Raw genomic sequence first — 13,225 nt, forward strand, 5'->3', positions numbered from 1 at the left:
CTAACCTAAACTATATATATTATACACATAAATAAAAAACTTTATAAAAATAGTAACTATAATTAAATATAATAGGCTTCATCCAAATTGTTGTCCTTCGGAAGAGTTCCCAAAACACTGGCGACATTACCCCGCTGAATAGCTAAGCTGATTCTCTGCCCGAGGTAAGCGCCAGCCCTTTGGTCATTGGTGCACTCGATCAATCGCTTGGAAATGTGTTTATAGAAAGATCGAGCGTCAGAAACCCACGGTCCCATCGTCTCCACGCCAAACGGCAAAAATATGTAGTCTCCACTAAGACTTACTTTTTTTGCAGTTTGCGTATCTCAGCGTCGGTAACCACAACACCAGCAGCCCTTGATGATAACGTAAGACGGGACGGTGCCAGTATGTCAACGCACGTAGCATCCCACACAAGACACCTCCCATTCTTAGACCTTAATTCGTAGAATTATCTTAACTAAAACATTTCCATTTAGCGATACAAAGTACGAAAGCAACTTGTGAATTCAACATTCATTCGTAAAATTCACGGAAGTTGTAAAAACATAACGGTCTATTACAAGCGCCAGATAAATTCGCTTGAGCCGTAGCACTCAAAAATACTTCTGCTAATTTACGATGGCCCTAATTAAGTCAATCTCCCATTAAATCCCCCTTTCTTAGCGACTCGTCTCGTCTGAAGGCGCATAAAACGCGAAAACCTAATGCCATTTCACGCCAGAGTAAACCTTTCTCTCGGAGTTAGCGTCTATTTAAACTCGGCTTAACTAAATCGATTGAGAAGGCTCTTAATTATGGCTTTATCTTGAAGCAATGAGGATCGAAGCGAACGGATTTAACTTTGAACTAATTTGGAAGCGTATCGTAACACTGACGCCTTAGTGTTAGGTAGATACTCGTACTTGGTGTATTCTTTCTGAAAGTTTTTAACAGTACCCTTACCATGAGTTTTTACGTTTTGACAGATATGACTGTTTTGGTATTTGTTTACGTATTTGCCCATACAAATTCCAATCAGCGCCCCTAGCGGATTATATCAGAACTATAGTGTCAGTAACGTAACATTAAATGTCTAAATTGACAAAATGGCGCTTTATGTTTTGTCTCTCTTTTTTACGCATATGTAAAGCAGACAAAAAATACTTGAGCACTTACGTATTGCTACGTTTACTCAGTCTACTGAACCAAACGGAACAGAATAATGGATTGAGTAAACGTAACGTAAAACCGTGGGATGTTTTGAAAACTCATGGTAAGGGTACAGTTACGGTAACGGACAGAAGAAATTGTCAGGTTAGAAAAAAGCGTTATGTCCTTTCTTCATTCCCTGTCTGTCTATCATACACGAGTGTGGGTGTGTGCGTGTGAGTAGCGAGATTAGAGCTGAAGAGCATCTTGCGCGACCGGTTGTAACTATAATCTTGATATTGAAAGCATGAAAAGGTCGTTTTAACTTGCTTTTTTTGCAAAATATGAGTTATATTTTTATTTCAAAGGTCATTCAAGTTTCTTGGGTTCGACTCCGGAATTATAAAAAAAGAAAATGAAGGAATTTCCTGACGGTATCACTACCACACACGTATTTATTGTTAGGAACGATACACATTTATATTACCCTTCAGCGTAGTAGGACGGCTCTATACGTAGTTAAGCAACCAACACTGCGCCTAATGGTTGATTAGTGACCTGAAGTCAAAACTTCAAAGAGTCCTACCTTAGAGTAAGTTGGAACGCCTCGTATAAGGATATCTCCCTTACCACACTACGTCTAACTGAACGCTAACTCGTAATATAAACTGTCGGGAGGTTTGTCTATCCGAATTAGCGTTAAACCGCCAACCTGAGTGTCGCCGCCATATTAATATTCATAATCGCTCCTCGCGCATATCATTACGAGCGGGGAACTTGAGATGTTAATTTATTTTGGCGCTGCAACTAGAAATTATGTTTTAAATTAATCCTCTGTCGTGATAATGCTAAGTGGAAATGTTAACGTCGATAACCTTATTTTAAATATTCAGTCTCTACCTATAATATTTATGTAAATAAATAGTTTTACCATTCTTTGATCAAATCATTTGAGATACTTAAATGAAGTCGGTTAATGATTCCCTAAGGAACACTTTTTCGCCAAAAATATCTAAGAATCAGGCGTAGAGGAGGATAGACTGTATGCATGCGAGCATTTAGCTTACTTTACAAAAGCTTTAAAATAAGTTTACGCACTTAGAAAGGAACAGCTTTCTAGCAATCATAAAATATTTGCATTTAAAAAGATTAATACACATTCCTCAAGTACTTATAAATTAAAAATGTATATTTTGAACGTCAAAAAATAACATCACATAAAAAAAAATACAAGAAGCAACGCTTCTTCATAATATTCGTGCCATATTTTAAGTAAATATTGTAAAATACCATTTATTACGTTTAATAAAAGTAAATGCGTAAAGCAAATATCCTGGAAACTGAAAATCCGTGTTAAGTCGTGTGACTTGCAGTTCGGCGCCACCCGCCGGGACCACAAACCCTAATTATGTCTGGAACAATACCCTTATTTTTATCCTGTTTGTGCTCAATCATAATTACCTTTGTTCCTGAGAGAAACGTTACCGTGGAAAATCATCACGGCTTTCCAGTTGTTATTTACTTCGCTTGGGGAGTAAAGAAAATATAGATACTCGCTTAAAGAGCCAGAAATGTAGCTACTTATTTTATTGATATCGAGACTGAAAAAAATAATCCTAGAAAAAACACTTTTGTGCATATAAGCCAAATTCTTATACAAAGATATCGACCTACAGTTTTCATAGATCTATATAAGTATGTCAATAAAGAAACTTGCCAAGTTTGAAAAAATCTTGTAGGCTTTCAAACATTAACGAATATTTGAATTACAATGGTTACGATTATAGTTCGCCATTCTGACCAAGCTAGTAAAAGACGTTCACATTGTTGAAAATATAATGGACTTATTGGCTATTTGAAATCGGTTACAGTTCATAAGACTAAAATGATTCATAATATTAATTAAATATGTGATCGTAGAACCACGAGCTACCGTTTACCCTACCTTCTAATAATGTTGTCAAAAACTGAAACCCCACACGACGCCCTACACGTACCTAATTGCAGAGATACAACAAAAGCCTTTGAAAAATCAAATCAAACAAGTCAATAAAGGACGCAATTACCTGCGTCTCGCATATTTATCTTTTTCCACGAAATAAATGCTTTGTGGGGCCTGAACAATAGGGCCGGGCGGAGAGGAAGCTTTATAATTTTTTAATTAATACTCCCGAAAATATCAAAGTCACCGGCCCGCCACCTACTAGTGGGGAATGCTAATAATTTTTTGGCAGAAATTTTCATTAAACTTTCCACTCCGACCGCTGAATCCCACTCGGTACTATTGAAGTAGAAATAGGTATTTAATATTATTAATATTATTTAGTTAAAAGTACACGCAAGAATACATTTTTTTTTAATAATATAGGAGTAGCAGACGAGCATGCAGTCCACCTGATGGTAAGTGGCTACTGCCGCCCATGGACATCTGTAATCAACCCCAGATAGGATTAGATATTCCTACCTGAGGTCGGCCACAGATGCGCCGCTACCCCTGAGGACTAAGCTAGAACGCCTCGGAAAGGTATGTCTCCCTTACCACACCATTCAAAACGGAACACAGCAGCGCCTAACACTGCTGTTATTAGGCAGAAATAGGTGTGGCGGTGGTTCCGCCGGAGTCGAACCACAAAGGGTTCTACCGCCTTCGGAATACATATACCTATGCCTTAATAGAATTATAATACACGTACCTACTCTATACTAACTGTACATTTGTACATCACCAAAGAATAAAATAAAACTTCAAATGAAACTGAAGTTTGGATTACGCGAAGTGATTACTTAAATGAAGAAGTTGATGATTTTCAAATTAAAAATATTTTTTAATAAAAATAAAGTTACATTAAATTGCCTATAGGATCAAAATGTACTTCTTATGTCTACATTATACATATTTATTTTATTGTTATACATCTTTCATACACCTTTTGTATTATTTACTCCAAATTAATATTTTATGAAAATGAACAAAGATTTAATTATAATTTTCTCTTTAAATCATTATCTTATAATGGGACCCCTCATTTGTTCTCGACTCAATGAAGTTATTCTGTTGGAAATCCGTGTCACTTCACAGGGGTGTACAGGGGCCGTAGGAAATTGTCAGCGTGGAAATCACCCATTAGGAAAACCTGTAGGAAAACATGAGCTTAAAGGATTTTGCGCTCGGATTCCTGTTAATTTGTTACACGTTCATGCGATGAGTAAGCAAAGGTATTACGGGCATCGAAAATTATTTTAAACGTATATTATTTGCACACAATATTGTAGTAAAGACAAATTATAAGTTTAATGCTACCAACAACAAACTTGTCTTTATTCGTATTTTTCTGAATTTTGTGAGTAAAAATAAATTGTTTAAATATCATGATATAATATATCAATAATCACCATTCACCTGACTACTGGAACTTCGTGAAATAATTATTTGCGGAGGTGTGTGTATTGTGACAATTCACGTGGTGATGATATTTTTATTAGAGAGTTAATGATCAATGCGTCTCATTGACATTTGTAAGTCCAAATGACGTGGGTTCTAGGCCTGAAACTCCTCAGGTTAGGAGAACGTGTAAAAGTATATTAAAGTTAATGGGTTAATGATGACAATATTTACACAAAAATCCCTCAGTCTGGATACTATTTAACGCCTACAACTCCCAATAAGCCGTTTATTTGTCAACATACATACCTACGTACATACAGAACATACAATTCATTTGTGTGCAAGCAAAGGGGAAATCGGGGCCGGACAATGCTTGATAAAATTTTATTATGAACGGACAATACGCGGCGAAAATTAGCGCTATTAGCCCTCGCTCATGTAAATTGCTGTCATAGAATTTATTGTAATTGATTTAATTCGGTCTTTATCACCGATCACCAATAAGCGGGTTGGGTTTCGACAGCTACGGACCTATGAGGACAAAGGGTAATGACGCACTTATCACAATTTCACAAAGTAGCCTTTATTTAAAATTGCTTGAATATTTTTTCATGAGGTACTTTATGCTGAAGTACGCGTACTTTTACATTGTTGTCATGTTAATAATAAAACTAATTTAATTTAACTAAATACATAATTAGAAAATAATAATACTAATTTAATTAAACTAAATAATTAAAAAAAATACTAGAAAAAAAAGTAACTACATATGTCACGTTATTATCAACGGCAATAACTGAATTAAATTCTAACCATCGCCGATGGTTTCGTTGTTTGCAAGATATTATTAAATAGTCTTCACAAATCAAGTTGCGCACTTGTTCCAATTCAAGTGGGATTCCTGTCTTACTTGTCACTCACTTACTTGTTGTGGTGACAGATTTAGTTTAGGTTAAGCCTATGAACGGGCTACAGTTTCCTCATAGCTTATAAGTATCATCAAAATATTAAAAATTCTAATGTTTTACTAATATGAACTATGCATATATGTATTCAATTTAATAAAAAATAAATTCAACAAAGCAAAATTTAAAGCAAGCTAGTTTTAGTTAAACCTGTAATAATCCACAGTGCCTTAACAAACAATCTAAGAATACATACGTGCACGGTAATTACGTTACGTTCAAAGGTTTTTACAGTTGGTAATTCAAGTGTTGCGACCAAGGCCTGTTATTAGGAAAAGCACAGTAATTCCAACGACTAGTACAAAGCGGCATGTAACCTGCAGTTTTACCTAACGTCTACGTAAATACTGCGTTTGAAATCTGTATTGCCAATCTAAATGCTGCCTTGGGAATGAATTGAAAATTTATAAAATATTTTAGGAAATGTATTCCGAAATCAAATTGCTCTAACATCCTACAACGATTAATTTTAAACTACTCGTAATAACAACAAAGTGAATATTCTAATTCTAGGATATCATAATTTTTTAAAATGCCCAATTAAATATTAAAAAAAAATACCACTCCCGCTCAGTCATGCATACTCACTTTGCTTCTATTTTTTAACTTTAAAAATATCCAAAATATAGAAACCTCTTCAATATTTTATTTGCATAATATTCAGATTAATGTTTATAACTATGTCCATAGAAAATGTAATATAACTAAATATATATAATGTAAATCGATACCTTAATTTGCAAATCAGCCAACTCCACTTTTTGTCAAAAAGTTTTTTTTTATATCGATACCTTAAATCGATACCTTAATTTGCAAATCAGCCAACTCCACTTTTTGTCAAAAAGTTTTTTTTTATTTATTTTGATAGTAAATGGCGTGTAACGAAATCAAAATAAATAAAAAAAAATTAGACATAAAGTGGAGTTGGCTGATTTGCAAATCAAGGTATTGAAATGTAACTTAGTTTAAAATAGCGCTACACTTATATAACAAAACAATCACAAAAACCCCGTACAGCGCTTAAACCCGTTTCTTACATCGTATTTAAGTGCGCGAATTTGGAATCCGTGGGCTTTATCTGTTCCCTTTAATTGTTGGCGGGAGTGCTATCTCGAGGTTGCCGGCGCCGATGGCTCAATAAAATGTTACAGCCCTTTTGTTACCGTTCATATCGGGCTTTGTCGCCTTGTTCCGGTTATTCAGATTCAACGGAGACTAACCCACAAATGTTTATGGAAGCCATAATGTGAAACAAGCATTATTTTCATGGATTGCCTCTCCAATCTGTAAGGCTGTTGGGTTCAGGTTTTGCTTGTTATATGGTCTTAGTATAAGTTCTAACTACCTCATTTATGTTTACAGACATTAAAAAAATATATTTTTCTATAGGTAGATACAATGTGGCTCTCAGCGTCTGCGAGCCATGTTACAATAAGTAAATACGTTAATAATACAAATCGTTTGAAAAATATTTTGTCCACCTCGGTTCTTGTCTGACACATTTATTTAAACGGGACTTTGAAAGGGATCTGAAAACGTGGTTCACGTTCTATCTGGGAAAATTATAGATGACCAATGACAACGGTTGACTGTAACCAGTAGGCATAGATCAAGAGTAGCCAAGAATTCAAAAAAAGAACTTACTAATAAGCCGTTTGTGGCTTCATTCAATTTCAAGGCGGCGAACTATCTTTACTAATCTATGCCAGTAGGTATAACTACTTCCCCTTCGAAGAGCTGCCACCTTGTCGTGGTGGGGGGGCTTGCGTGACCCTATGATCCCCAAGGCTATACCGGCAGGAATACCCATACCGGGCAGGCTTGGTGGGGAGGGTCCAGACTAAGAGCGGCTCACCCCCCGTCGGGACTCTTTAGTCTGTCAGGCGGGGGAGGTGCACGGGAGTATCCTGCACTGGGCGTTTCTCCCACTGTGGAGGAATGGGACGGGCTCGGTGAGCACTAACCCTGCCATCGGGCAGACTAGGTACTGTTTGTGCCTAGTCACCGTCGTATATCGTAATCCCACTCATGAGAGGTGTCGTGGTCATGTCTCGCGGCCTCGGGTGGGACCGAGGGTCTTGCCTTAATTGGCCGGACCGTGAGGAAGAAAACCTCTATAAAAAATACCCCAATCCCAAGCGGCAGCGCACCGCGAGGGGATGCATGACTGGCGGGTGGCCAGTCATTAGTGCGACTCCCGTCACGGTAAGGGCCGACACCGTGGCGGGTTACACCTAGGCTTACCTGGGTACAGGGGGCACTGCCCGGGCGGACCTTCCTTTCCCCCATACTCGTGGGATCAAATATGGAGTCTTATAATCTATTTGAAAAAAAAGAGGAGGAGAAGAACACACTGGCATCACGCACCACATCGCCGGTAGTAAGAAGAACCAGATTGTCAGAACGTCAATCTGAGAGGTGCACATCGGAGGCGGAAGAATTTTCGGACTGCTCAGTGATGTCCGCTATGTCTGGGCAGTCCACGGCCACGCGGGCTTCGCGAAAGCGTATGCCAGCCGCAAGCGGCAGCGGCAGCGAAGGAGAAAAGCCAAGGAGGAAGGCCTCAAAGCCTCCGGCTCAACAGTCGGCAGACGACAACTGCTTTGTGGATCCACTCGTCCCTGCGGCGAGGAAGATGTCCAAAATGGCCTTGCCAAGTGCAGAGGAGCTGGGCCGGGAGATGGCGGTGCAGCCAACACCCGATCTTGGTTCTCGTATTATCGAGAACCTCGAAATAATTGAGAAGGCGACCGAAAAGTCCCGCAATATCAAGGGCAGTTTGGCACACACCATGAGGTTGGCCGTCCGCCATATCCAAGCCGCTGCCACAGAGGTGATCCAGCGGACTCCATCGGTGTCTCTCGAAAGGGAAAATGAAGTGTTAAGGGCGCAAATCTCCGAGCTCAACAAAAAGATTGAGGTCCTGAGGGTCGAACTGGCTGAGCTCCGCCAAGGTAACAGTCAGATCCAGCCAGCGGCGAGTCAGTCCAATCACAAAGGGCAGGACTGCTCTGAGGTTCTCCTCATGGAGCGCATCGGGAACCTCATCGAGGGCAAATTGGCCGCTTTTAAGGACGAGCTGTTCCCAGGCCGAGCCATCAGGCCTCCTCTAGGCCAAAAAGTGGTCCCCGCTGCGGCTCCGCAGCGTCCCTCAAAAAGAGGAAAGAAGTCGAGTGCTGAGACCTCAGTTCAAGTGGTTTCAGAATTGCATCTGTCCTCGGATGCGCCGGCGGCAGCATTGCGATCTGAAGGTCCGCGTGAAGAGGCTTGGAGCAAGGTGGTAGGGCGAAAGGCGAAAGCCAAGGCTCGAGCAGCTGCTCGCACCAAGTCGGATGAGCAAGGCGCCTTGAGCAAGTCGGATGGTCGGCAAGAGGTGGCAAAGGCACCCTCAAGCGCTCCGGGTACCCAAAGGACCCAGGCGGCGTCTAAAGCTAAGGCTGTTTCCAAGAAGGGAAAAGGAAAGGCCAAAATATGCCGGCTCCCTAGAGTGCCTAAAACTGCGGCGGTGACCATCACCGTACCTGAAGAGAGCACGGTTACCTACGCGCAGGCAATGGCGGCTGCCAAGGAGCGCGTCAAGCTCTCCGAAATAGGAATAGCCGATATAAGGCAAAAGAGGGCGCTAAATGGCGGACTTTTGTTGGAAGTGGCCGGGGAGGAATGCTCCGAGAAGGCGAATACTTTAGCGGCCAAAATTCATGAAGCCATCTCGGACATGGGCGTTCGAGTGGGCCGACCTGTTAAACTGGGCGAGGTAAGGGTGATGGACTTGGACGAATCCATCACCCAAGGGGATGTAGCCGATGCCATTGCCAGCGCCGGTGGATGCAGTGCCTCCGACGTAAAGGTCGGAGAAATCAGGAAGGGGCACTCATCCTTAGGGACAGCTTGGGTACGCTGCCCACTCGTCGCCATCAGAAAGTTGGCCATCGAAAAACGGGTTCGTATCGGCTGGGTGTCTGCCCGTGTGGAAGTACTTAGTGCCAGGCCACTACAGTGCTTCCGCTGCCTGGAAATAGGGCATGCGAGACACCAATGCACCAGTTCAATAGACCGGAGTGCTCTGTGCTATGTCTGCGGCGAAGCCAACCATAAGGCTAGCCAATGCATGGCGCAGACGCCAAAGTGCATGGTGTGTGCAGAGTTGGGCCGCAAAGCCGACCACCGATTAGGTGGAAAGCACTGCCGACCCCCTAAGAAAAAAGGGGGAAAAGGGATGGCTGCCAGATCCGTACGGGCAGATGGGCTTGCGCAGGCGGTAGCCAGCGCATCGGCCCATCGCCCGTCTGAGGAAATGATGGAGCAAGCATAATGAACGCTGCTCCATCATTCAAGCTGCTACAGGGGAATCTGAACCACTGCCGTCGAGCCCAGGATTTGCTCCTGCAGTGCCTCACGGAGTGTTCAGTCTCCGTGGCAGTGGTGGCAGAGCCGTACCGGGTTCCGGATCATCCGCGGTGGTTCGGGGATGACGCCCAATTGGTTGCTATCTACTGGGCTGGCGTCGAAACAGATCCTCCATGCACTAGGCGGCATGCGGAGCAGGGCTTGGTTGCTGTTGACTGGGGTCCCCTGGCGGTGTTAGGGTGTTACATCTCCCCCAACTGCAGTTTGGCGGAGTACGAGGCGTACCTGGGTCGGGTGGGAGACTGCGTTCGCGGATGCTTGCCCCGTCCAGTGTTCGTTCTCGGGGACTTCAACGCCCATTCCAGGGCTTGGGGGAGTAATAGCGACAACGCCAGGGGTAAAGCGGTACTCGAGTGGGCGGCGGAACTGGACTTACGCCTGTTGAACCGGGGCTCAGTTAGCACATGTGTGCGCTGGCAGGGGGAGTCGATCGTGGACCTCTCATGGGCGACTGCCTCTGCTGAGCGCCTTGTGACGGGTTGGCGTGTGGCGGAGGAAATTGTTACTCTGTCCGACCACCGTCACATAACGATGGGCGTAACACTGCAGCTTCCGGTCCATACTGGCCAGAGAGAAGGTCTCCCACGACGTTGGGCTTTGAAGCGGCTCAATCGAGATATGCTCGTCGCCGCTGCCCACGTCGTGGATTGGTCTGGTACTGCCATTGAGAGCGCGACCCCAGACCTAGAGCAACGGGCTGCCCGGCTCCGAACAGATATGGCCGCTATCTGTGACGCCGCCATGCCGCGGGTTAGACCTGGCAGAAGGGGACCGGTATACTGGTGGTCCGACCACATCGCACAGTTGCGCGCGGCTTGCTTGCGGTCCCGTCGCAAGTACACACGCGCCCGCAGACGTCGAACTGCCAGTGCCGAAGAGACGGAGGAAAGGTACAGGGAGTACCGGAACGCGACCGTGGCGCTTCAGACTGCCATCGCTGATAGCAAGTCTCGAAGCTGGTCGGGACTCCTGGACGGGCTGGATAGGGATCCATGGGGACGCCCCTATAGAATTGTGCTGGGAAAGCTGCGCCCATGGGTCCCTCCGTTAACGGAAACCCTGGATCCCGACTTTGTCACGGTCGTTATGGGAAACCTGTTTCCTTTCACTCCGAATAGCCCCGACGCAGCGACGGTACCCTCGGTGCTGCCCGAATGGACTGAGGAGTTGGCAGTCAGTGAAACAGAACTAGGATGGGCCGTGAAACGATTGGCCAAGCGAAACACCGCACCAGGCCCTGACGGAATCCCGGGTCGGGCCTGGGTGTTGGCGCTGACCGTCCTCGAGGAGAGGTTGCGGTCTCTGTTCACTGACTGCCTACGTGCCGGCCGCTTCCCAGCGGAATGGAGGCAGACGAAGGTGGTACTCCTCCACAAACCGGGCAGACCCTTACACTCACCCTCGGCCTACAGACCGATATGTCTGCTGAACGAGATAGGAAAGCTTTTTGAGCGGATCATTTCCGCTCGTATCAGCAGACATTTGGCGTGCAGCGGTCCGGATCTATCCGACAGTCAGTACGGCTTCCGAAAGGAACGCTCGACTGTCGATGCTATACTCCGTGTTCGCGCATTGACAGAGCAGGCCGTATCCAGTGGCGGAGTGGTTTTGGCTATTAGCCTTGACATAGTCAACGCGTTCAACACTCTGCCCTGGAAAGCAATAAGGGAGGCCCTCGTATATCATCAGGTGCCTCCCTATTTGCGTGACGTACTGACGGCCTATTTGTCTAACCGGAGTATTAGCTATCCGGGCCGTTACGGGAGTGTCAAGAAGAGGCGTGTCGTGTGCGGGGTTCCGCAGGGGTCGGTCTTGGGGCCACTCCTGTGGAATCTCGCATACGATGTCGTACTGCGGACGAAGCTCCCTCCTGGTGTGAGCGTCGTATGCTACGCCGACGACACTCTTGTGCTGGCTGAGGGTGACTCTTTTGAGCGGACGGCGAGGCTGGCTGAACTAGGGGTGGCGCGAATTGTCGCAAAAATACGCGGGATAGGCCTTCGCATAGCGCCGAATAAGACTGAGGCCTTATGGTTCCACCGTCGAAGGCGGAACGCGGATCCACCCTGCATGTCAGTGCGGGTGGGTGACGCGGTTATCGAAGTGGGCAGACATCTCAATTACCTTGGGCTGGTGCTGGATGGTCGCTGGCGTTTCGACGAACACTTCGACCGTCTGGTCCCCCGGATTCACAGGGTAGCGGGTGCTTTGCACAAACTGCTGCCAAATCTCGGGGGACCAAGGGAGGAAGTCCGCCGCCTCTACGCAGGCGTCGTGCGCTCTGTCGCGCTCTACGGTGCGCCCGTATGGTCTAATAGACTATCGGGCTGCCGGCGCCTCGCGGCCAAATTGAATGCCGCGCAGCGTTTGATCGCGATCAGAGTCGCACGAGGATACCGGACGATATCGTATGAGGCGGCCACAGTCCTAGCGCGGTTTCCGCCCCTGGACATTCTGGCGGATATGACCGCAGAGATCTTTTTTAAGATCCGCGGTCTCCGCCAGACGGCCCAACCTCCCAACGAAGAGACGATCGAAGTGCTTCGCACGAGAGCCGGCTGGCGCGCCCTAAGGCGCTGGCGTGATCGGCTCCAAGAGCCACGGGGCGCGCGCCAGCGCGCGGTAAGTGCAATTCTGCCCAGCTTCCGAGCATGGTTGCACAGGAAGACACGCGTCACCTACCGGCTGACACAGGTACTCACCGGACATGGCTGCTTCGGTGAGTACCTGCACAGAATAGGCAGGGAGGCCTCAGCACAGTGCCACCATTGTGGACATGCCCAGGATTCTGCGCAGCACACACTCGAGGAGTGCCCAGCATGGCAGCCCGAGCGGCAGATCCTGGTGCAGCACATAGGGCCGAACCTCTCGCTAGAAACAGTTGTTGCGGCGATGGTCCGTTCAGGCGAAGCGTGGAATAGCGTGGTCGCATTCTGCGACCGCGTTATGAGCGCAAAAGAGGACGCCGAACGGGCCAGGGAGCGCGCTGATCCCGCGCGGAGACGGAGACGCCGAGGGCGTAGATAGCGCCCTCCGGCGCGGTGTCCCTGTAGTACCGGGACCAGAATAGGGCTACGGTAACCCTTGCCTGTCGTAAGAGGCGACTAAAAGGGGCTTCCGGGGTTGCGGGCGGCAAGAGTGGGAGCTCAAACCGTCCAGCAAGCGACCCCGGGAAGGACAGCGGTTTGTGTGGTCGCATATCGCTGTAATCACCAGGGGATGTGAGAGGAGCGTAAATTGCTCCCCCCAGGGCAGAGCCCGATAAAAGGGCATCGCGTTAGGAGGACTCCGGTTGTGTTCCGTTGGAGATCCCGGAGTTCTCCACCAAACGCTGAGG

General features: G+C 46.0%; 1 protein-coding gene across 1 annotated transcript in view; it reads left to right on the forward strand.

Annotated features, from left to right (window-relative positions):
• Positions 1 to 13,225, forward strand: part of Nadsyn (NAD synthetase) — a 141,270-nt gene that overhangs the window by 70,885 nt on the left and 57,160 nt on the right. The window lies entirely within an intron of this gene.

This window comes from Epargyreus clarus, unplaced genomic scaffold (genome assembly GCF_041222505.1).
Source record: "Epargyreus clarus isolate Ecla_fem2 unplaced genomic scaffold, WU_Ecla_fem_2.2 ptg000023l, whole genome shotgun sequence".
NCBI classification, from domain to species: Eukaryota; Metazoa; Arthropoda; class Insecta; order Lepidoptera; family Hesperiidae; genus Epargyreus; species Epargyreus clarus.